We start from the raw sequence: 25,791 nt of genomic DNA on the forward strand, positions 1-25,791 counted from the left end.
TCCTAGGTTAATCCCACCAGCTATTTGCCACTAAATTACTCTTCCCAATCCTCATCTTCATTGGGATTTTTAAAACCTCCTTTGTCAAACTCTTATCCCTTCTGAAAATTGCCACTTTAGATTCATCTGCCTCTTCTACTCACTCTCAAATTTCTTCAGTTTGAAGATTATTAAATTTCCCAACTGTGTTCAACCCTTCATTGTCTAGAGCATTCAATGTTGTTTCTATCTGTCCCAGAGCTTTAACCACCCAGCATGCCAATCACCAACAATATTCTCTCTAGCGACAGCTTCTTATTCACCTTTACCCTTTATACGTAGTCTTTAACATTTGATCCCGATTTATGATACTTCATTGTCCAAAATCAACATTGACAATTCCCAAGGCTAATCGGTTTGGTTTTGTACAATTCTCCATGCATTTAGAACCATGCAGGGATACAGCAAGATGAGCCTATACCAATCATCATAGGACATAGACCATCACAATGTACAGTGTAGGAAGGAACTGTAGATGCTGGTTTAAACTGAAGATAGACACAGAAAGCTGGAATAACTCAGCAGGTCAGACAGCATCTCTGGAGAAAAGAAAAATAATTTTTTCAGAAGAAGGGTCTCGACGCGAAACGTCACCTATTCCTTTTCTCCAGAGATACTGTCTGACCTGCTGAGTTATTCAAGATTTCTATGTCTATCAAAATGTACAGCACAGGAACAAGCCATTTGGCCCACATTGTCTGTGCCGAACATGATGGCAAGATAAACTAATCTCATCTGTCTGCATATGATCCATACCCCTCCATCCCCTGCATTTCCCGCATGCCTATCTAAAAGCCTCTTAAATGTCACTATCATATCTGTCTTCACCACTATTCCTAGCAACGCATTCCAGGAATTCACTACTCTCTATGTAAAAAAACATGCCCCATGCAATCCTTAAAACGTTGCCCCTGTCACCTTAAAGCTATGCCCTCTAGTCTTTGAGATTTCCACCGTGGGGAAAAAGGTTCTAACTATCTACCCTCTCTATGCCTCTCATAATTTTGTATACTTTATCAGAGAAAAAAATCCAAGTTTGAACAATCCAAGAAATCCAATCCAAGACCATCAGCCAGCCATTTTACACCAATCTTACATTAATCCCATTTTTCAAAATTCTTCCCACATCCCAATCATATTTTAGATGATTGTTTACAGGTTGTTATATGAAACTGTTACTTTGAGGTTGGTAAGCTCGCTATAACCATAATAACAAAGAACTGCAGATGCTGGTTTGTACCAAAGAGTCTGAAGAAAGGTCTGAAGAAAGGTCCTGACACAAAACATCACCTATCCTTTTCCTCCAGAGATGCTGCCTGACCTGCTGATTTACTCCAGCACATTGTGTCAATCTAACTGTAATAACTAGTCATGCAGTTAACATGGCATCATTATATCTACCCGAGCATTAACTTATTTAAAGAGTTAACTGCTCCAATAAAAATTTGCTGTCTTGGTGAATTTATGTCACACTCCACTATTAAAAAACAAGAGGAATCCAAACACAGCAATGCTGAGGCATCTGCCACAATCTGTATTTTTATAATGAGACGGATTGATCTAAAATGCAAAGAAAAACATGGAAAAAGGAAGGGTGAATTACTGGAAACTGAAGCATGAAGATGTAAAACGGGCTCAAGGTGAGATGGCAGAAATGGCACAAATGATGTCTGTGGGGATAGTCGTTGATGTGACTAAAAAAATGATTGATTATGTTCTTCAAAGCCAAAAACTGTTGAAGTTACAGATAAACATGTTGAAGAACAAAGTAAAGTGATCCACGAGTGAAAGGGAGAGATAACATTAACACGGTTGCATCATGAGGTGCTGTTAATGTCCAAATATGAACAGGTCAAAAAGTCAAACTTAGATTACAAACCAACATCATCTAAAATATTTCAATGTTATTAAGCAAAAATCAAACGGGGACACAAAAAAAGGCAGGCGGTGTGTAAGTCACTGTGTAACTTGTAGAAAGGGGGTTGACTTTCTTGAGGTAACAGGTTGTGAGGATGAGTCAGTTAATAAAGATACACATAAAAAGCCTAATGTCCATTTGGAATCTGTTAATTGCAAAAAGTTTCAAACATTTTTCGGGAACTAAGGAGTAAACTGAAAAAGGAAATCAGAAGGGCAAACAGGGGCCAGAAGATTGCCCTGGTGCGTAGCATTGAGGACAATCCCAAAAGATTTTATAAATACGCAAGGGGGAAAAGGGTAACTAGAGAGAGAGTGTGGGATCACTCGGGAATCAAAGTGGTCACCTCTGTGTGGAGCCAAAGGAGATGGGAAAAGGTCCTCAGAGTATTTCTGCTCTGTATTTACAAAGGAGACGGAGGATCTTGGGGCAGTCAGTGTATGAAGGTAGACAAATCTCCAGGGCCTGATCAGATATATCTGAGAATATTATGGGAAACTACAGAGGAAATTACGGGAGGCCCGGTTGAAATTTATGAGTCGTCCTTAAATACAGGAGAGGTGCCGGGAGACTGGAGGGTGACAAATGTTGTACCTCTATTCAAGTAGGGCTGCAGGGAATGCTGGGAACTATAGGCCGCCAGTGAGCTTAACATCTGTAGTTGGAAAATTACTAGAGAGTATTTTGAAGAATAGGATATACAGGCATTTAGACGAACAAGGTGTGATGTTTGGTGGACTGTGTGGGGCGGGAGGACACGTTGCTCCTCCCGTGCAGCAGGTGGCACTGCACAGGACAAAGGGAGATGTTTTGTATATAGTTTATCCTGTCTGTAGACAGTGAATGTGCTGTCAGATCCTGTGGCTGCTGCCATTTTTGACTTGTCTTGCTGCCAGCATTGAATAAAGCATTGAAGACTCTGTTGTAAATTAGAGGCTCTCAAGTTTTGTGCAGTCCTAGAAAACGAACACAAAACAAGGGCTGATTAGGGATAGTCAGGATGGGTTTGTACGTGGGAGGTCGTGTCTCACAAATCTGATTGAGTTTTTTGAAGACGTGACCAAAAAGGTAAATGAGGGCAGAGTTGTAGATGTATATATATTGATTTCAGTAAGGCTTTCGACAAGGTTTCGCATGGTAGGCTGCTCTGGAAGATTAGATCACATGGGATCCATGGAGAGATAGCTGAATGGATAGAAAATTGGCTTCATGGAAGGAAGCAGAGGGTGATGGTGGAAGGTTGCTTCTCGGACTGGAAGCCTGTGACTAGTGGTGTGCCCCAGGTTTCGGTGCTGGGCCCGTTACTGTTTGTCATCTATATCAATGATTTGGATGAGAACCTACAAGGCAAGATTAGCAAGTTTGCTGATGAAACAAAAGTGCAGATAGTGAAGATGGTTGTGAAAAATTGCAGCAGGATCTTGAGCAATCGGCCAGGTGGGCTGAGGAGTGGTTGATGGAATTTAATACAGAGAAGTGTGAGGTGTTGCATTTTGGGAAGTCTAACATGGGCAGGACATACACAATGAAAGGTAGGGCTCTGGGGAGTGTTGTAGAGCAGAGGGATCTAGGAGTACAGGTACATAGTTACTTGAAAGTGGAGTCACAGGTAGACGGGGTGGTCAAAAAGGCGTTTGGCACATTGGCCTTCAGTCAAAGTATTGAGTATAGAATGTTTAAGAAGGAACTGCAGATGCTGGAAAATCGCTTCGCTCCATAGATGCTGCTGCACACGCTGAGTTTCTCCAGCTTTTTTGTGTACCCATTGAGTATAGAAGTTGGGAGGTCATGTTGCAGTTCTATAAGACGTTGGTGAGGCCGGATTTAGAGTATTGTGTTCAGTTCTGGGCACCATTTTATAGAAAATATGTTGTCATACTTCAAAGGGTACAGAGAAGATTTATGGGGAAGGGGAAAATAATTAATAGGAATCTGAAGGGGAACTTTTTTAGACCATGAGTGGTGGGTGTATGGAACAAGCTGCCAGAGGAGGTAGTTGAGGCAGGGACTAACCCAACATTTTAAAAAACAGTTTGGCAGGTACATGATAGGACAGGTTTGGAGGGATATGGATCAAACACGGGCAGATGGGACTAGTGTAGGTGGGACATATTGGCTGGTGTGGGCAAGTTGGGCCGAAGGGCCTGTTCCACAATGTATCACTCTATGACTATGTGATTCCAATGCAGGACCACGAGGAAAGTGATGATCAGTGATCTGACAAACGGGACCATTTGTCCACAACTCTGTCATGGTACTTCTTAGAAAATTCCTCGTGAAAATTGGTGTTTAATCAATGCCATTAAGGCTGGTGCCGTTATGTTTAGTTAAGTTTAGTGATACAGGATGGAAATAGACCTGAAGCACGACTGCCTTAGAGATAGGTTTCCCTCTTATGACACCAGCCCCTAGATGGTAGCAATGCAGAAGATGCCAAGTTGACTTTGTTGTGTCTGAATCATTTGTTCTTTAATTCCCTGGCTGCAACTGAGCAATCTTTACACTTTTATTCCTTTGTTCCAACTGAGTGACGTGCTAGATGTTTGAACGGGTAAATGAATAAGGATAACGTATTTCTTTCCCTCAAGGATGCTAGTGAAACAGATGGTATTTTGACAAGGTGACAGCTTATTAATTTTCCCTGATTTAAAAAAAAAATCGCAGACTCTTCGGCGGGATTTGAACATGTCTTTAGATTATTAGCACAGAGCACTGACTGGAGAAGTACAACTATTACAATCATTTTCTTGTCCACTATATTACGATGGTTTGTGTTATTGCAGTCGTACAATTATGACAGATAAAGTCAAACACTGGTCATGTTTCCAGGGAGTGTTTCTGCGCTGTAAGACTGCTGACAATAGAAAGAAGTCTCAACCCACCGTAAATTATCCGTGATTGTTTTTACTGCACCAAGAAGGACAAATTAGTAAGATGTTTATTTTTAGAAAACAAATAAGGGTGAAATCAATTTAAAGCATTCAAAGGAGAAATATTTTTGCATACCTCTTACTGGAAATGGCAAGATCCATATAATCATAGTATGCCCCAGGAGGCTATTCAGGCAATGGAGCCTGTTCTAGCACATGCAAAGAACAATTTGTGTGTAAGTAGAACAAAGTGTGCCAAATTATTTCTGGGCATTTGGTCATGAGAAAATCATATTAAAGAACAGTTCTACTTGCTTGTCTGACAGGTCCAAATTGAAATATAGAAATTTGTTTTGCTTAAGGCACAGTAGAGAAAATTGCTACTTCCTTTTCACTGTAAGAAGCTGACAGCCAGTCGAACATCTCCTACAACGGCTGAGGAATTTACAGTGGCTGATGTTCTTGGGACTAATCCAATAGAGGCAGGCGATTTTAAAATATACCACGAAAAGGAGCTGGATTAGGATATATGGCCACACTGAATTTGCTCAGCCATTCATGATCATCTTGCCTTCTCTCCAGATCCTTTAGCCCCTTTGATGTCCAGGATTTAGAGTAACAGATTGTTCTTGGACTTATTCAATGTGTTTAAGTGAGGTTGGAAACTAAGAGCAAGAAACTTACAATGTAAAATTATATTCTTGTCCAGAGTTAAACACTCAACATAAAGGGGGGGGACAATAGAGCAGCTGGTAGAGCTGCTGCCTCACAGCACCAGAGACCCAGGCTTGATTCTGACCGTTGTGCTGCATGGGTGTGGAGTTTACACCTTCTCCCTGTCTCCCTGTGGGCTTTCCTCTGGGTGCCCCAGATTCCTCTCACATCCCAAGCATCCCGTGCTGTTTTGTAGGGTAATTGGCCTCTGTAAATTGCCCCAAGTGTGCGGGGAGTGGATGCAAAAGTGGGATAACATAGAACTAGTGTGAACGGGAGATCGACGGTCGGTATGGCCGACGGGTCTGTTTTCATGCTGTATTTCTAAACTTAAAAAAAGTCAAAGCAAATGAAGCTTCCAACTATTTTTGACACAGCAGACACATTTTAACCTTGCTGTGATTTGGATGGAATCCTGAAAACTGGTCAGCTGCAGCACCATAAATATAACTTTATAGGGATCTGCTTCAAAGATCATTCCTGTAGAACTTGACTATATTTTGCCAAAATAAACAGAGCAAACAGGAAAATATCATTAAACATGCTTCGAAGCTTGTGCCTAAAACCAACAAAGCGGGCCAAGATTTTCCATTGCATACAAAATACTCAGCACACAGGACCTGCAGCTGGTTTTCTAAAGGTTTTCTAAATGTTTGCGCGATATAACTCCTGCAATGATTGAATTATCAGGTCAGTGAATTCCACTAACTAATTACGGTTATGATTGTATTAGAGTAACTGTTCGATTTAGAGGAGTAGAAAGGAAGAACATTGTTGAAAGTTTAAGATAACTATTTTTGAGCGGGGCTAAGTCGGAATAAAATTCCTTAAGCACATTCCTTAACTTTTTGTGGGCCTGTTTTTGCAACATTTGCAAAATAATCATGCCTGTGTGACTCAACTCCTAATTATCAGCCTTTATCAATTAATGTTTTAATGCAGCCTACGCGCAAAGTGTGAATTATAGTCAGTAAAATGGTTTAAATAATTGTTGGGTTCAACATTCAATCGATAGTTATCAGCTGTAAGATGGAGAAACAAGGTCTGAGAAAGGGACCCAACCCAAAACATCACCTACCCATGTTCTCCTCGAGAAAGCCTGCCTGATTCACAGACTCGTAGGGGGATTTGAACATGTCTTTAGATCACAGAGCACTGACTGGAGAAGTACAACTATTGCAATCATTTACAAGCACTTGTGTCTTTTTTTTTTATCAGCTGTAAGATGTTTTGGGTCGTCCTGAAAGGCAACTTCATATAAATATGTCTTTTTTTAAAGAGCTTTTCATTTCATTTTGGTAACATCCTTCCTCTTGCTGACAGCATTGGCCAGTTAAAACCCCATAAGAATAACAGCATGGAGGGTCGTTAAATTCAGTCTATTATTGTAAATTCTTTGATTCTAGACTTTTAAGGGAGTTGGCTGTGTGGAGTTTATATGTTCTACCAAAGATAGGCACAAAATGCTGGAGTAACTCAGGCAGCATCCCTGGAGAGGAATGGGTGACGTTTTGGGTCGTGACCATTCTTCAGACCTACCCAAGTTTCCTCCAGATGCTCCAGTTTGCTCTCACATCCCAAAGACGAGTGGCTTTTTAGGTTAAATGGCTTCTGTGGATTGTCCCTAATGTACAGGGAATGGATGTGAAAGCGGGATAACATAGACCTAGTGTGTTTGAGTCATTGCTGGTTGGCATGGACTTGGTGGGCCGAATTTCTCTGATGTATCTTTTAATCATGAAAATGAAAGTTTGACAATCTGCCTAGAGTACTCATTTATAAACAAATGAAGGTCACACCATCACCATCACACCAATGTTACATTTCATAGTTTCAGGAGAGCTCAGTACGGTTATCAAATCTTTTGAAATTGGTGCAAAATTTCTCTGAATTGAACCAATAATTGAGAAAATTGGGGAGCGTGTTGTGTGAAATAATTCATTAGGACTAATTCATCAAGATGCTATTTGGTGTCATACATTTTTCTGGCATAATGTGTCAGGGAAATCTCGGATAGAGAATTTTGTGCAGTTATGCCAACGCTACAAATTCATGCCAATTAACTTTTAAATCAATTATTTTTATATGTAGATGGAGTCAGAGCCAACCAGAGCCAATAAGACCCATTATTTTAGATATTCATCGATTGTAAAAACTAAAAGCAATTGTACAAACCATCTCAAATGGATAAATACACAATCACCAATTATCCAATCCATTATAGATTGTGTTTACTTTGAGCAAGGTAATTGGAAATTATCCTTCTATTACCTTTCTGCTGAGTTATTTTCAAGTGGTGCTTATTGTCCTGAATAAGGACAAATAATGATTACGTTAAAAATTGATGACAGCCCAAGGTATAACTGAGGCAACGCCACAATGGACTCTTTCATTCTGTGGCCCAGACTGGGAACAAATTTTCAGAGAACACTTAATCAGTTCTCCTGAGGGAAAAGTTTCTGAACATAGAACTGTGTGAACTTTCTTTTTCACTCTCCTAGTGTAATCAACCAAAACTTCAAGTTGTCAGATTAACAGTAGAAGCAACATTATTCAACTCTGACGAGCTGAATTCACAGAGGAACTTTATATCATTGTGTTCTTGACAGTATCATTTCCATTTATATGCTTGCTCTATCCTTAATCAAATATTTTCTCAGTTTCCCATTTAAAGAAATTAAATAACACAGTATTAAACGCATGTAATGGCAATACATCCTAGATTTTTAAAACACTCATTTCATCCAAATTTCCGCTCTTTATTTTTTCAATAGAAATCAGTTCAGCTCCCACAAATCTATTTGAATTCTGGAGCAAACCTCCTTGCTTCTTTTTGAAAACTCTCCAATCAGAAAATGTTAGAATATTATGTTATACATTCTACTCCATGTACCACTGAGTAATAATGGCAACACAATGGTGAAGCTGGTAGAGTTACTATCTCACAGCTCCAGTGACCCGGGGTTTAATCTTGACCGGCTGCTGTCTCAGTGCAGTTTGCTTGTTCTTTCTGCAAACTGCCTGGGTTTTGTCTGGGTGTTCTGGCTTCCTCACACATCCCAATACGGGGGGGGGGGGGGGGGGGGGGGGGGGGGGGGGTCGGTAGGCTAAGTGGTTAGCACAGACTCAATGGGCCGTAGTACTGTGTGACTATGATGTAATAAAATGGGGCTTTGCTGAGACATCAGAAACCATTCCCACTTAAATAAATCGGAGGCTTTAAAGCATAGTTTCAATTGCCATGCATGTAAAATGCTGATGTAAACAGCACTTTGAAGGATAATAATTTATGCTTGAATTCCTGCTAAAATTAAACCATATCACCTTTCCTTTTTTATTTGCAAACTGTACCAGAATCAAATGACCATAACAGCTTTGAATAATATTTGTGTTACAAAAAGCTAGCGTTCCATTGTGCCTCAATATAAATATATCCTTTTTAAAGTATGAAAGCTAGTTTTAAAATTCATTAGGTTCACCAAACCATTAAAATAATTATTTTTTCCATTTTGCGGAAAAGCAATCTATTTGGTGATACATTTGTGAGGAGACATCTATTAATCTCCCTCCTTGCTGATGATTACCTCTATGTGCTGGTTAATTGCATCTGCTTTTCTTAGAAATATTTATTGTGATTGAACCTTGTTGAAAACGTGTGAATACTTGAGCATTCTTCTGGGGACCAAGATATTTGATATGTTGATCAAAAATCAAAGATAAACAAAGTGACGAACAACCAAAAGGAAAGTTGTTCTTCAAACACGTAATTGTAGGAGAAAAACTCTTTGATGCTGTTTTTTCTATTTTATCTTAGAGGCCCATTGGATTTGGTGGGGTTTCTGTTTCATTAATTTTTAGTAGTGTGGGAGTTGACTGTTGAACTCGTGAGCACTGCAGGACTATTGCATCAACTTAGGTAAATATATCACCTATGGAGGTTTATAAATTGATATTGAATGTTTTTACAGATTGTCAGATTGCTTGAGTAATTTCTGAAGAAAATGTGTTGTTGGTTTGAATCTCTGATGATTAATATTTTTACTGTCAGTTCGTATTAATTTAGAGTGGCACAGTGGCATAGCTGGTGGAGCTGCTGCCCCACAGTGCCAGAGACCCTGGTTCGATCCTAACCTCGGGTCCTGCTGTCTGTGTGAAGTTTGCATGTTCTCTCTATAAGCACGTGGGTTTCCTCCAGATGCTCTGCTTTCCTCCCACATTCAAAAGACATTGGTCTCTGTAAATTGCTCCTAGTGTAGGGAGTGGATGAGAGAGTAGGGTAACCGATCGATGGTCGGTTTGGACTCGGTGGGCTGAAGGGTCTGTTTCCATGCTGTCTCTTAACTCACAAAACTAAATTTATGGTTGTTTGGTCTTAATTGTGCTTCTTAAAAATACATTTTATAACTTAAATGTTGTAGTTTACACTGGCGATAGGATGCTGCTTTCCTTCCGTTGCAATAGATAAGATATAGTTAGCATTCGACTTACTTTTACAGTTTCACTAAGATTTTAATTCTTTGTGAAAGTGGCTGTTATTATGATTCCAGAAAATAATTGGGAAACAGCTTGAATGTCATGATCTCGTTCCTGATGCAATCTCACACAGATGGATAACAAGGAAAACTAAAGGGCTTATAAACGGACACCCCTACCTAGTCAGTCCTGTTCATTTATTATATGCACCCTGGGAACAGTAACTTACAACTTTGCTGATTTTCTCTGGCAACGTTATTTCACTCAGTCCCTCGGTTTCTTGGATTATCAGAATCCTCTGTTGAAAAAATCCTCCCTGAAGTTAGTGAAATAGTGAAATGCTTGGATAGAGTTGACGTGGAGTGGATGTTTCCTCAGAATTAAAGGACGTTCCTTTAAGAAGGCGTTGAGGAGGAATTTCATTAATCAGAAGGTGGTGAATCTGTGGAATTCTTTGCCATGGAAGGCTGTGGGTATTTTTAAGGCAGAGATAGATAGATTCTTAATTAGTAAGGGTGTCAAGGGTTATGGGGAGAAGGCAGGAGAATGTGATTAGGAGGTCAAGAGGGAGAGATAGATCAGCCATGAATGAATGGACGAGTAGACTTGATGGGCCGAATGGACCAATTCTCCCCCTATCACTTATGACCTTATGAAATTGTATATATCTAAAGTGGGGAAATGCTATTGATGACTATCGAGTTCTTGAAAATATGGCAATTCTTGTTACCTTTAATATGATGTATCCATTGATCAGTCTGGAAATTTGTGTAATTATTGCAACAGCATCTGTGGCTTTATAGGTTCATGCTAATTTGTATTGAAAATGTTCCTCGCTGTGTTTGAATGTGACAATGTTATTTTGTGAAAATGGCACGTTAATAATGAGGTGTGAAGTTGAAATGTGAGTGAAAAATCTAATTATAAAAGTGATAAACAGAAGTTGCTGCAAATGTGTTTTTAGACTTATAAAACTAAAAGAAGAAGCACTGAAATATATTGATGGTTAAAATCCTCTCCATTAACTGGGCATCTGGTAGCCAATTTGTCTCAGATCTTCTGCACGATGTTCTTGCACAATTTGCGATACAGTTTGTGCCATCCTCATTTTAGTGCATATTATAAGTTTGCAGAGTAGGCAGATTGTATTGTATTCAAATTTATTGTCATTGTCTCAATTAGAGTCAACAAAATGAATTTCCTTTTACCGTCAGTATCATAAAAATAAATAAATAATAAATAATAAAACATATTAAAAATAAAATAGAATTTAAAAAAAAAGCACAAACACAGAAAGTCCACGACACAACATAACACAATGGCACCAAGGTGAGGAAGGCACCATAGTCCAGCCAGCCTCCCCTCCGATCTTCCCAGATGTTCACCCGTGGTCGGGGCCTTCCGAGCACCCGCAGTCGCCACCCCGGGCGGCCCGATGCTCAGGCCCTCTCGCCGGGCTGATCGAACGCCGACGCCGAACCCCGACGGTGAAAATCCTCCTCAGCGGCCTGGGCCTCCCGATCAGCCGCCTCCCACCGGAGTCCGCAGCTCCCGAGTCCGCAGGCTGAGCCGGGCAGAGTCGCAGGACCCCACGATGTTTGTCAGCGCCGCCCGCGTTGGGAGCTCCGCGAACCACAGCTCCAGGATGTTGGTGCCGCAGGCCCAGCACTCCAGGCTCCAGACGGCGATCCCCGGTAAGGCATCGCCAGCCCCGCGATGTATCAGCGCTGTCCCGCCGCTGCTGGAGCTCTGGTCGGTCCAGGCAGGAAAGGCCGCGCCAATCCAGTAGGTAGGCCGCTGGGTCCTCTCCAGGAAGCGACTGAAGGACGGTATCCCCCTTACCGTATCCTCTTCCCCCACATTAAAAAAAAACACACTTCAACATAACAAAAAAAAACAAAAAAAAACAAAAAAGCAAAAAGATACCGGGCTGAAGGTGGAGGCAGCTGGCACCAGCGCCACCGGAAGTGCAATAGTACTTGTGATGTCAATGCTGATTTGAACAATGATACAACCATTGCTGCGTGTTCAACACACACACACGCACATACATGCACATGCATACACGCGCATACACACACATGCAAACACACCCACACACACATACATGCACGCACACACACACCCACACAAGCATGCACATGCACATACACCCACATACACATTCGCATACGCACACACACAAACACAGGCATGCACACACCTGCACGCATGCACACACACACATACACACACATGTAGGCATGCACACATACTCACACACACACAAACACAGGCCCGCTCACACACACACACAGAACACAACATTTAGCAGAAGTATAAGTTCCTATGTTGCTGTCACTAGCACAACTGAAAGACATCTCCAATGGCACTGAAGATTGCGCAAGTTACCGATTGCTATGCTTCTGAATATTTCCAGGCTGACACAAGACACATCTACCAAGGGTCTGCAGCACTCTTCTACAAGGAATAGAATTCATCTTCTCCTTTGACAATATTGTGTGCATTTTCAATGACTGTGTGCATCCTGATGGTGTAGACGCCATTATTATTGAGTTAAAGCCACCAGATTTGAATCCAGTGGTTTTATTTACTGAAATAGCAGCTGGTCTGTGACCATATCTTGTCATATCATGATGGTCACTTCCATGCCAACAGTCAGAATTCTATAATGTTGTTCATAGCGTTCCCCATCGTTCAGCCACAATGCAAAGCTACGTTTTGTAATCTGGTCCGTGACTCCAGGTTGAAACCCATGCAGAAGAACTTTAATAAGTGATAGGTGCAGAATTGGGCCATTTGGCCCACGTCTACTCTGCCATTTAATCATGGCTGATCTATCTCTCCCTCTCAACCCCATTCTCCTGCCTTCTTCCCATAACCCCTTCTGAGCAAACCATTTGCATGTGTAACAAATGCCTCCAGTACCTGAACTATTCTGCAGGCACCTTGTACTACATAGCGGAACAAATCTACACAGAGAAAACCCACGTGGTCACAGGGAGAATGTACAAACTCCGTACAGACAGTACTGGCGCTGTAAGGCAGCAACACTATCGCTGCGCCACTGAGCCACCCATACTTCTCGTCTCAGCTCCATCTCACCCTAACCCCAGTAAATGACATGCGAAAGGAGTAAGGCACATTGCTATTTTTATGGCAATAATGGGGCTGCCCCACTGTACGAGCTAATTCAAGAGTTCTCCCGAGTTTCCCCTGATTCGAACTCGGAGAATTACGGTAATAGCCGCTCATAGGTACTCGGGGCTCTCGTGGACATTTTTTAACATGTTGAAAAATCTTCACGAGTCTTCACGAGATTACCGTGTTTCCCGAGTACCTGCCATTAGCGTTACGAACCGCCAAGAGACATCCCGAGCTCCGACGTACCCGCTACGTACATTCTACGTGCTTACCACGAGTTTGATTTTTTTTTTAAACTCGGGAGAGCTCTTGAATTAGCTCGTACAGTGGGGCAGGCCTTTAAGTCTTACATTTGATTCATTAGACAGGTAATTCCTTCCTCCCATGGCTGGCATCTTGAAATACACTCTATGGTTGCAGAGGGATTTGAGAAAATAAGTAAACCCAACAGAATTTCTATTCTAAAATGCTTCGTCAAAGTGATTAACGTTGAAAGGAAAGTAGTTTGGGGTGATGATAACATATGATGTAAGTTTAATTATTTTTTAGACGTATAGATCCTCCCCGAGTTATGACAAGGTTCTGTTCCCGAGAACGTTTCTTAAAATATTTTACTGCAGACCTGCTTTTAAATGCTATTGGTGGTTTTATAAAGGACACTGCTGTTGGCTTGGACAGCATGTCTCCAGATAAGATTAGAAAAATGGACATCAACATGTTAACTAGAATGTATTCTTCTTGAGTATACATTCAATACTGTATATTGAACATTGTGTACTGTTAGCGTATAACAGTATACAGTATTGTTATATACTGTAACAGTATATTACAGTATACATTTATTGTAAATGTGAAAAAATTCCAGTTAGCGTCAACATTGGTTGCCTATAACCCACAGCAGCTGGCAAATCCATCCCATTGGTCTCCCAAACCCTTGCTCCTATGTACAAGCTGTACATAAGCCGGGCGTTCATAAGCTGGGGAGGACCTGTATGTAAGCAAGTATGTAAGATGTTGAATTTTTGAAAATGGAATGTACTGTAAATACAAAAAATAAATTCTACAGGGCGACAGTACAGTTACATTGGAAGAGGAAAGACTAAAGTAAATCTAATGGGTCACTGATCAACTCTCACTTTATCCTTGTTTATTGAGTAACGTGACATATGCAGCTGAAATTTGTTTGACATTTTATTTAAGTTATGCTTTTTTATTGGGACAGGGGTCTGAGATGACCTCCCGTGTCACCTGCTGCACTAATGTCATGGTAACAATGTTTTCTTCCATGACACCCACATTGGTTCCCTTGGAAAGGGTGGAGTAGCAATTGTAGGAAGGAACTGCAGATGCTGGTGTAAACGGAAGATAGACACAAAATGCTGGAGTATCTCAGCGGGACAGACAGCATCTCTAGATAGAAGGAATGGGTGACATTTCGGGTCGAATCCTTTCTTTGAGTATAAAGAAGGGTCTCGACTCGAATCATCACCTATTCCTTCTATCCAGAGATGCTGCCTGTCCCGCTGAGTCACTCCAGCATTTTTTGTCTATCATCGGAGTAGCAGTTATTGGTTGGGACTGTGGACCACGCAGTGCTTTGTTGTCAGCCTAGGATTGAGTTTGGTTGAGCAGACATTTCCTGCCACGACCAGAAGCTATAGTCCCAGCCACGGTTTCTGTTCCTCAGCCACCATCTCCATCACACTCCTGAGAAACTATATGGAATTGTGCCACAGCAATAAGAATTTCAATGACACTATGACATGGTTCCTGCAGCATATCCCCTCTGCTATCAGGACTATAATCTGGGGTTGCACAGTGACACAATGGTAGAGTTTCTGCCACACAGTGCCATAGACCTGGGTTCGATCCTGACTATGGGTGCTGTCTGTACGGAGTTTGTATGTTCTCGCTGCGACCATGGGGGTTTTCTCCGGGTGCTCCTCCCACACTCCAAAGATGTACAGGTTTGAAGGTTAATTGGCTTCTGTAAATTGTAAATTGTCCCTAGCGTGCAGGATAGTGCTAATGTATGGGATGATCGCTGGTCAGCTGGTCGGACCGAAGGGTCTGTTTCCACGCTGTATCTCTTAAGTAAAGTCTAAAGACCAGAGACTCTTTACTTTTCCCCCCATGACTTTAATCAATAGCATCCCTGCATCAGACAGCTGCTGAAATCCTCATTCATGCCTTAGTTAGTTCAACTGTCCCTAGTCAACCTTTCTGTATCTCATTTAAATCACTGCTGCACATTATCTACTTGCCACCAAGTTATATTCACCCATCACACTGTCCTCACTACATTGGTTCAATGCTTTGCAACATCTCAATTTTTAAACTTCCCATCCCTGTTTACCAATTCTCTTTTGACTCACCTCACTGAACCCTCTCCCTGCTGGACGATTTTAAGTGAATGCATTGCTGTTGATTCATACATCTGGATTCCAATTGGATTTCTGCTTTAGAGCAGAAAGCTAACATTACATATATTAAAGAGCTGTAACTGACCTTATTGACCTAAAGGTGAAGTTGAGAAGACGGTACCTATTCAGTTCGCTCTTGTGAAGAAACTAATATACTGTTGGTTTGAATTGTTTCAGATGGTGCATTTACTGTATGTCATGCTCTGATTCATAACTGTAGTATCAGAAACCTAACAATAGAATTCAGAAAGCATGTCTCTTTCCATAGTTCAGGATGAAGTATTTACAATAAGGACATAAATATTGGAGTAACTCAGTGGGTCAGGCAGCATCTCTGGAGAACATGGATAGGTGATGCTTCAGGTCAGGACCCTTCTTCAGACTCATTCACAGTAACATTAATTTAAGAAAGCCCCCAAACCTCTCATTCTGAAGCTCATTGTCAAGATTCAATTCAACTTAAGCATTCAAATAAATCCAAGTTGTTCAGCTGAGATTTGGAAATAACTGATTGCTTATCTTCAATATTAGTTGCATTTAAATCATTTATATCTGTATCACGATTCCTATCGCATCCACAAATATGCTTGAATAACCAGTGAAATGTTTTTCAAAGATACTTTCATGATAATAACATTAAAAGCATTTTCAAAATCTGAAACCTAGCGTTTATTTCCCTAAAGAAGAATCAAGTTCAGAGATAATTAAATTCAGAGTTAACATTTGACAGGGTAAAGTATTTGGCATTCCTGTGGAAGAACTTCATACCAAAATGCCACATTGAATTAACATTGGAAGTGAAACCTGAGGCAAATATTCAACAATCACAAATGTTTAGAGTTAACCTCATAGTGAATGAATCAATCATATGATGTTGAAAATATAAGCATGTTAATGTAACAGAAACCATCATGGTATTCAATATGTTGCATATATATTTTAATTGACAAACATTATATTTCTGTATTAATTATATCGTGTCTTTCGCATTGCGAACAATGTTTCTTGTTTTCTTTTGCTGAAAAAGTGGCAGGAGTTGACATTGTTAATCACCTGCATCACCTGGTCTGAAGAAGGGTCTCGATCCAAAACGTCACCTATTCCTTTTCTCCAGTCTGACCCGCCGAGTTACTCCAGCTTTTTGTGCCTATTTTCGGTTTAAACCTGTATCTGCAGTTCCTTCCTCCACGCTTATTAATACAGCCAGGATGTTTAGGCGCTAAAAGACTCTGAAATAGGCAGGCAAAAAGGCACAATAAAATTACAAAAAAGGCACGAAAAAGGCATTTATTGACAAAAAAAAGGCATACAAAGGCATTTATTTCCACCAGCAAAATATGGTTAAAAATGATAATATAAAGGTATACTGCATTAAATGACCAAAGCTGCCTGGTTGCACGTAATTACTGGCATTTCTTTCAAATTGTGTTAAACTATGCCTTCTGTCAGACAGAATATGCTTCAGTTGTGAAAAACCTCTTTCTTCCTCAGCTGAGGTCACTGGTGCATACCCAAAACAAGCTATAGTCTCTATATTCATGTTGATATCTTGTGCATTACAACTACCTTTGAGAACTTTAGCTATGTTTTCTATATCTTCAAGATATTTGTAAGCTAAAATCACTCTCACACATTTTCCTTGATTATCTTTACCTACATCGCCAGGAACTTTACGAATATCATCAGTTATTTTGTTGAAAACCTGCAAGTTATTCACTAATGTTTCGCCACGTTTCTCAAGGGAAATGATAGCCTGTGGGAAGTTTGCAAAATTGGAAGTAATAAACATAAGATCGCGGTGGAGGGACTTTTTCTCCATGATTTCACTGCAAATGCTGACTGCAGCAGATTCTTCTTCAAAACAGTTGACGATTTATTTTATCTTTTCAAAATTTGCAGCATAGTAGGGTACAGCAGAGATCCATGGACCCCACCTAGTCAAAACGGGCTGAGGAGGTAGCGGAATCTCGGGTGCCATTTCCTTGAACAACCGCACACGTGACGGTGCTTTGAGGAAGATTTTCTTGACATTGGAAACTAGGCGATCGACTAGAAACAAGCTACTTATGTGCTTGGCAATTCTATAAAGTCCTTGAGCTAAGCGTGTCAAATGCAACATTTTGGGGAATAAAACTTTAAGTCACAAACAGAAGAACATTCTCGTGTTTTATACCTTCTGGCCAAAGTACAGTAAGTGAAGATATAAACTGAGCAATAGTTGAGCTATTTGACTTCTCCAATACTTCTGATGTCAACAAATCCTCCTTTGATGGTTGACCTGCCTCCAGTGTACCGATGACCACATTGGCAACATATCTCCCCACATCATCGGTTGTCTCCTCTATTGAGATCCATATTTTGTTGCATGCAACTTCATCTCTAATTTTCTGCACAACAATGTTGAAGTTGCTGTCAACATAATTTTTCCGTAATGATGACTCGCTTAGTATATGTTCCTCTGTGTATTTCCCTAAAAAACCTCTGAGAGATTTGTTTTCCAATTTCCACAGTGGAATTCCAGCATCAATGAATGCCTTGCACAGATCACTCGAAAACTCAGATTTGCGACTGGAGCCAGCAGTAAATGTAGTGAGGAGACAAGCTTGGGTATTTTGCTTGGGTAATCTACACCCCAGCGGTGTCAACATTGACCTCTAATTTTAGATAGTCCTTGTCTTCTCCCTCCTCCCCCTCCCCCTCCCCCTTCCCAGCCTTTCTTCTAGTCCTACTGTCTCCGCCTCTTCCTTCCTTTTTCCTGCCTGCCCCCCCATCAGTCTGAAGAAGGTCTCGACCCAAAACGTCGCCTATTCCTTCTCTCCATAGATGCTACCTCACCCGCTGAGTTTCTCCAGCATTTTTTGTCTACCTTAGATTTTTCCAGCATCTGCAGTTCTTTCTTAAATAGATCTTGGAGAAGACTAAACCAGCGGGCAGCGGCACGAATGAATGAACGACCGACGGTGGGCGCTGCCGGTTTCGCCCCGGTGGTGGAAGTTTTCTTGTAAGTTATACTATGTTAACACGTTAATAATAACATTAATATTAACGTGTTAACATAGAAAACGTCATTGTAATCACGGTACAACTAGAGAATATAGCATGACCTTTTAGTAAAACGGCAACAAAAAGGCTGATTTAGGCACTCGATCGTGAAAAAGGCATTATCCTGGTGAAATCATGAAAAAAGGGCATGAAAAGGCACATGCATTTATGGCAAAATCCTGGCTCAAGATCACCTTTGTTCCTCTGGTCAACAGTGAATAAAACAGTGAACTCCTTTGCATTGGCGAGACCAAGTGTAGACGAGATGACCATTTTGCCAACATCTGCAGTTCCTTGTGTCTCTCTGTGGAAAAAAACCCAGTAAGGATACAGGCATCCATTGAATGCACATGGAATTTCTTCTCCATCAATAGTGCTAAATGCATTACATAGCAATCTGAGCACATTGTACTATGTCCCTGCAGATTATTCTACCGCCTTTCACTGACTCCGTCGGTTAAATACATAATAGTGGGAAAACACACATTAATGTTCTGGGATCATCTTTGAAGAAACCGAGAGTGGATCTTAATGAAATAAGTAAGGTTCTGAAGGAGGTTAACAAGGTGGTTTGCTAAGAAGGTTGTTTCACTGGTGAAGGTAGCTAGAAGGAGGGGACACCATTTCAGAATAAGAGGTCACCAATTTAAAATGGGGATATGTAGCAACTTCTCAACATTCATCTTCACAAGGTCCATCAATGTCTTACAAGTGAATCTTTGGATTTCTCTACCATTGAAAGCCATGAAGGCAGCATCATTGAATATATGTAGAGCAGAGAGTGACATACATTTAAAACACGATGAGTGAGGGGTGAATGGGGAAAGAATGGGAAAGAGATGGTGAGGCCAAGATTGGAGCAGCTGTAATCTTATTAAGCGATGAAGCAGTCTCGAGGGGCCGATTAACTTACTTGTGCATCTGATTCTTATTTCCAATCTAAACTAATCTGGATGCTAATTAAAACCAGTACAGTATGGGAGCTTTTTAAAGGATATGTGATTATTTAAAATGCTGTTCTTATTAACTAATTTTATCCAGTGTAACATGATATATAGGAAGTTCTTTAAAGTGTCACCACTTAATAATGTTGTCAAAGTACAAAATAAATTATCACATCATAAGAATAAACTATTCAGATAATAGCAGGACATTTAAAATATTAGGTAAGAAGTGACAGAAAACAGCAGTCATTAAAGTCACAGTGCTGTGAAGTATTGATTAAATTGTTTTGTAGGATGGTCATGTGCAAAATAGAATTGAATACACTACTAAAAAATAATTTAGAAAAAAAAGAAGCTTACTTAATTAAAAAATTAACCAATAAAAACAAAAGTGTAGAAACAAAGAACTGCAGATGCTGGTTATACCAAAGATAGACACAAAGTGTTGGAGTAACTCAACGGGTCAGGCAGCATCTCTGGAGAAAAAGGATGGATGACGTTTCTGGTCGGGACCCTTCTTCAGAAACAAAAGTGTACCTTGTGCACTCTGACTGTGATGGTAATTTCAGTGGGCTGAGATTGTAAAAAGAATGCTTGCATTTAAATGGCCTTTTGTATTCTCAACACATCCCAAACCCTGCACAGTCAATGAAATATGACTTAAACAGCAGCCACAGGAAAGCTGTAATATTAGACCTAGGACGAGGCCAAAACTTGTTTTGATCCAACTTCATAGTTAATGAAGCCCAACTACGGCAGTCCTGTAAGGTTCCTGAGTGATCCATTCAATTACATGGGAATTTTCAAGAACTGAACCATAAAATTTGTCTTGGCTGATGGCATAATAGAGGTAATTGTGAATTGCTTGCCTGTTTTAAAGAGCATCTGACTTTCTTTTCCGTGACTTTAATGGAAATAACTGTGCAGTGTAAAATAGATTGCCAGTTCATCATCAATGAAAACCAAAAGAAACTGCAGATGTTGAAAATCTGAAGTAAAAAACAAAAAACGCTGTAAACAATCAGCAGGTCAGGCGGCACCTGCAGAAGCATATGCAGAGTTAACCTTTCATTTTGAAGATAGATACTAAAAGCTGGAGTAATTCAGTGGGTCAGACAGCATCTCTGGTGACGTTTTGAGTCGAGACCCTTCAGACTCTGCCTCAACAGTGGAGAAGACAGAAAGCGGGGAAGAAGAGAAATAATTTTCTCTTCGTGCTATTCTTCCCTCTGCCATCTTCTCTGCAACTTTAAACTAATTGATTTTTCTTCTCAAGTCAAGTCAAGTCAAGTTTATTCATCACATAGACATACGAGATGTGCAGTGAAATGAAAAGTGGCAATGCTCGCGGACTTTGTGCAAAAAGCCAAACAACAAACAACCAAACAAACTACAAACAGAATGGAACAGAATCACATATTATTTTACGTATTAAATATTGTGGGCGGAAGGAAAAAGGGAAAAAAACAGCACTTTTTAAAAAAAGCAGTAGAGTGGTACAGTAAAAGTTAGTCCCTGGTGAGATAGGAGTTTACAGTCCTAATGGCCTCTGGGAAGAAAATGTTCAGAGATGTTCGATCTATTCTATTTCCACAGATGCTGCTGAGTGTTTCCAACATTTTCTGATCTTATTGTCAGTTCTCAGTCATCCATCTTGTGGTATTACGCAGGTGGAATTTTGCACTCTTATTATCATAGAATTATAGATTCAAGCTTATATTTCCTCTATTCTTTCAGTCCAGTTGAAGGGTCTCGACCCAAAACGTGGCCTATTGCCCTCAGTGATGCTGCTTGACCTGCTGAGTTACACCAGCTGCTTTTTTCTTTGCTTCCTGTCAGCTGATAGTTTCCAGCAGTAGGCTCTACTGTCCCTTGTCTAGTAGGAAGGAACTGCAGATGCTGGTTTAAATCGAAGGTGATACAAAATGCTGGAGTAACTCAGCTGGACAAGCAGCATCTCTGGAGTAAAGGAATGGGTGACGTTTCTGGTTGAGACCCTTCTCTCCAGAGATGCTGCCTGTCCCGATGTGTTACTCCAGCATTTTGTGTCTATCTTCAACTGTCCCTTCTCAGTGTTCTGCCTTTCTCTAGCCATTTTATTATCATATTACCTTTACTTTAAAAGTTAATATTGGGCGCTTTTCCCAATACTCTTTTATTCATTTTTTGCTTCAGAGGTATGAGTGACTATTGATTCTTTAAATTAGTTTATGCACCGGGCACTGTGGTAGAGTTGCTGCCTCACAGCACCAGAGACCCAGGTTCGATCCTGACCGCGGGTGCTGTCTGCATGGAGTTTGTACATTCATCCAGTGACCGCGTGGATTTCCTCCGGGTGCTCCGGTTTCCTCCCACATGCCAAAGACGTGCAGGTTTGTAGGTTAATTGACTTCTGTAAATTGCCCCTGGTGTGTAATTCTAAACTGGGATAACTAGTGTACGGGTGATCATTGGTCGGCACATACTCGGTGGGCTGAATGGCCTGTTTCCATGCTGTATAAACTAATCATAATTTTTTCAGCTTGGCAGTATTAAGAAATAAAGAAACAAGGAAGCAAAATACTGGAGTAGCTCAGCAGGTCAGGCAGCATCTCCGGAGAATATGGATCAACGACCTTTCGGGTCGGGACCCTTCTCCAATCTAAAACGTCACCTATACATGTGTTCCAGAAATGCTGCCTGACCCGCTGAGTTACTCCATCCCTTTTGTGTCGTTTTTGTGACGAGCAGTTCCTTGTATCTAAGAAATAAATAGGTTTCCTTACTCTAGACTCCTGTGTCTGCACAAAAGCCTGTCAGGCCTGACATTACGAGGTCAGCTTCCTCTCTGCAGTGTGAGCGTTTCAGCTGTGGCTCCCCTGACTATGGACCTGATACAAGTTATTTGTAAACTGGGGACAATCCCGAGCTGTGGACCCATAACCCACTGGAACAATTCAAACTCACATCTGATCATGTAATTAGCTGACAAGAAGATATTTCTGGAAGGAAGTAGGCCAGGTTGAAAAAACCTGGACACTCAATTTTGTGTCTCATAAAAATAGAGGCAAGGAGTATAAAAGTGAGGAAAGTGTAATGCACATTTATAACGCTCTGCTTTGGTCACACCTATAGTATTGGTTACAAAAGGGACTCCATTGATATTTGAAAGTACTATATTGCAGGGTTTAGGATAAAAGAGTGGGAGTTGTTCTATTTCCTGGTGGGCTGATTTGGATTAAAAGGGCTGAATGACTGCGTATTGTTTAGTTTAGTTTAGAGATACAGTGTGGAAACAGGCCCTTCGGCCCACCGAGTCTGGGCCGACCAACAACCCCCACACACTAACGCTATCCTACAACACATTAGGGAGAATTTACAATTATACCAAGCCAATTAATGTACAAACCCATACGTGTTTGGAGTGTGGGAGGAAGCCGGAGATCCCGGAGAAAACCCTTGCAGGTCATTGAGAGAATGTACAAACTCCGTACAGAAAAGCACCCGTAGTCAGGATCGAGCCCAAGTCACTGCCACTGTAAGGCAGCAACTCTACCGCTGCGCCACCGTGCGGCCCTGACATTCCCTGATTTCTTTTCTAACTAGATCACATGGCCCCTTGGTTGGTTTATCGTAACTGCTGTATAAATCTGATATGCATATCCGTTTTCATCCTTTCCCAAGCAGTGAGCAAACCAAAGGTGCTGCATGATCTGATTCTCAGAATCATCATAGCTCTTCAGTATTGTAGTCCAGTTCCATGACTTCATGTCAGTTCTTAATCTTACCTTGTTGTGGAAGTAATTTAGCTTTGCAGACATAGTGTAGTCAGGATGGCAGGTATGCTCTCACAGCGGGATATGGAAGATCAGACAAACCTCCAGTGGCAACGTCTGTGGGAAGTGCACTCAGCTCCTGACTGATCTCATGACTGAGCTGGAGTTGGAATAGAAACACTCAGGGTCATCTGGGATGCGGAGAGGAGGAGGTAGGAGCGAGATGGTGCAGGTAGATATGTGACCTCCAGGAAAAATAGTAGGGAGTTGGCAGAGCGCATGCTATGCTATTCCCAATTAAAACAAGTGTCCCTTTGGGATACTGTTGGGGAGGATGTCCATTCAGGACTAAGTCTCAGCAGCAGTCTGGTCTATTGCACTGGGTCCGGCTCTGGGTGAAGTCAGAAAGGGCTATAGTGATAGGAAACTCCATAGCTGGGGGGCAGTCAGGAGATTCTGTAGCCGTAAACCGGGCTCCGAGATGTTAGAAACATAGAAACATAGGCGCAGGAGTAGGCCATTCGGCCCTTCGAGCCTGCACCGCCTTTCGATATGATCATGGCTGATCATCCAACTCAGTATCCTGTACCTGCCTTCTCTCCATACCCCCTGATCCCTTTAGCCACAAGGGCCACATCTAACTCCCTCTTAAATATAGCCAATGAACTGGCCTCAACTACCATCTGTGGCAGAGAGTTCCAGAGATTCACCACTCTCTGTGTGAAAAATGTTTTTCTCATCTCAGTCCTAAAGGATTTCCCCTTTATCCTTCAGGGGGATAAGTTGTGTTGTTTCCCGGATACCAGGGTTGAGGATATCTCAGAGTAACTGCAGATCATTCTGCAGGATGAAGCGTACGGACAGGAGTTGTTGTGCGGACTGATACCAATGTTAAAGGTGAGAAAAGGGATAAGGTCCTGCGGTGTGAATATAGGCAGTTAGGAAACAGGTTAGAAGCAGGATCTTGAGGAGGGTGATCACTGAATTACTCAGTGTTACTAAGAGCAGGAATAAAAGAACAGGCCAGATGGTTATGTGGCTGCACAGCTGGTGCGAGGTTCAGGTCTTTGGTTCATTGCAATCTCTTCTGGGACAAAGGTTGCCTGTACAAGAAGGACGGGTTGCACCTGGACTGGAGGAGGACCAATATCCTGGGAGAGAGATTTGTTCGTGGAGGCTAAACTAGAGGAGGAGGGTCCCAGAGCAGAAAGAAGGCTGATGTGAAGTTGGCAGCAAACACTATAGTCAAAGACAACAGGATTAGCAGACAGGAGAGCCAAGACTAAGGCAAAGAGAGAGTGAAAGCTGATCTGAGAGTATAGGGTTCAGCTGGACGGTATGGTGAAGAGGGCGTTTGGCATGTTTGCCTTCATTAGAAAGGGTTCTGTTAAAGAAAGTTGGAACATCACGATGCAGGTATACAAGTAATTGGTGAGACTACTCTCGGAGTATTATGTGCAGTTCTGAGAGCCCAGCTATAGGAAGGATGCCATTAAGTTGGAAAAGGTGCGGAAGAGATTCACTGGGATTTAACCGGAATTTGTGGGCTTGAGTTACTGGGAGAGACTGGATAAGCTGGGACTTTTTAGTTGGAGCGCAGGAATCTGAGGCCTGATTTTATTGAAGTATGAAAAATGATGAGGGGCTTGTTATTTTTCTCCAGATCATGGATAAAATAATTGGACCTCACACAGGTGTGCAGTACTCGTTGATGGCTATTACCATTTCAGCTGCTGTCAAATAGTCATTAAAATTGTTTGCTTATTTCGGTTCTTCTCATTGCAGCTTCCTGTACTGCAGTTTGTTTGTTTGGTTTGCCATTTTCAAGCAGTTGGTCTGCCATCTGTTAATGTTGTTGTGCTTTTTGTAATTTATCACTTGGTTTTCAATTATTCACTAAACTTTCTTGACATTGTTTCATGTTTATGTTTTCTATCATTTTCTGTCAGAAAGTCTCCTACTGCCAATCCAGCAATAAGTTCTTCTCCATTTTTAATAACATCTTGCAGAGGATTAGTTTCATATGTGAGTCGTGCTCCCATTGGCGTGTGCCCCGTTATACAATTGGTATGTGGCATTGTGGAATACGTTTTCTGGCAGTGCTTTTTCCCATGTTTACAAACTGCTCCTAGTTTTCTGTGTGAGGTGTGATGTCCGTCCCTTCTTTGTTGAGGGATATTATGAAATCATTGCCAGTTTGCCTTCTTGAAATTGAACTTTGTGTCAACTGGGTGAAACCAGACTCAGATGGAGCAGTGCTGAGGATGTGAGATTGGACCCAAGAGCATCCTGTGGGTGAATACCTCAGAGCAGCTGCTAACAACGGTTCCATAGGGAGTGTAGCCTCATTTCTAATCTCCGTCATTGGAGAAACTTGGAAGCTTTGAAGTTACAATTCAGGCTTGGCTGGTTTGTCTTCACTCATGTTTCTACCAATTCTCCAGCTTCATTAATACTGTTATACCTCCA

The 25,791-nt window shown here is 41.3% G+C and overlaps 1 protein-coding gene across 4 annotated transcripts in view; it reads left to right on the top strand.

Annotated features, from left to right (window-relative positions):
• tspan18 (tetraspanin 18) overlaps window positions 1–25,791 on the top strand; it is a 102,568-nt gene that overhangs the window by 22,632 nt on the left and 54,145 nt on the right. The window contains exons 1-2 of one of the 4 annotated variants that reach the window (XM_033042422.1): window positions 10,409–10,419; window positions 12,326–12,336. The exons of 2 other annotated variants lie outside the window; for them this stretch is intronic. The gene's annotated coding sequence lies outside the window, so the exon portion shown is untranslated. Of the gene's footprint in view, window positions 1–6,009; window positions 6,232–10,408; window positions 10,420–12,325; window positions 12,337–25,791 lie in introns of those variants that run through there. One more of the 4 variants, XM_033042423.1, reaches the window with a different exon arrangement.

The sequence above is a fragment of the Amblyraja radiata genome, chromosome 24 (assembly GCF_010909765.2).
Source record: "Amblyraja radiata isolate CabotCenter1 chromosome 24, sAmbRad1.1.pri, whole genome shotgun sequence".
Lineage (NCBI taxonomy): Eukaryota > Metazoa > Chordata > Chondrichthyes > Rajiformes > Rajidae > Amblyraja > Amblyraja radiata.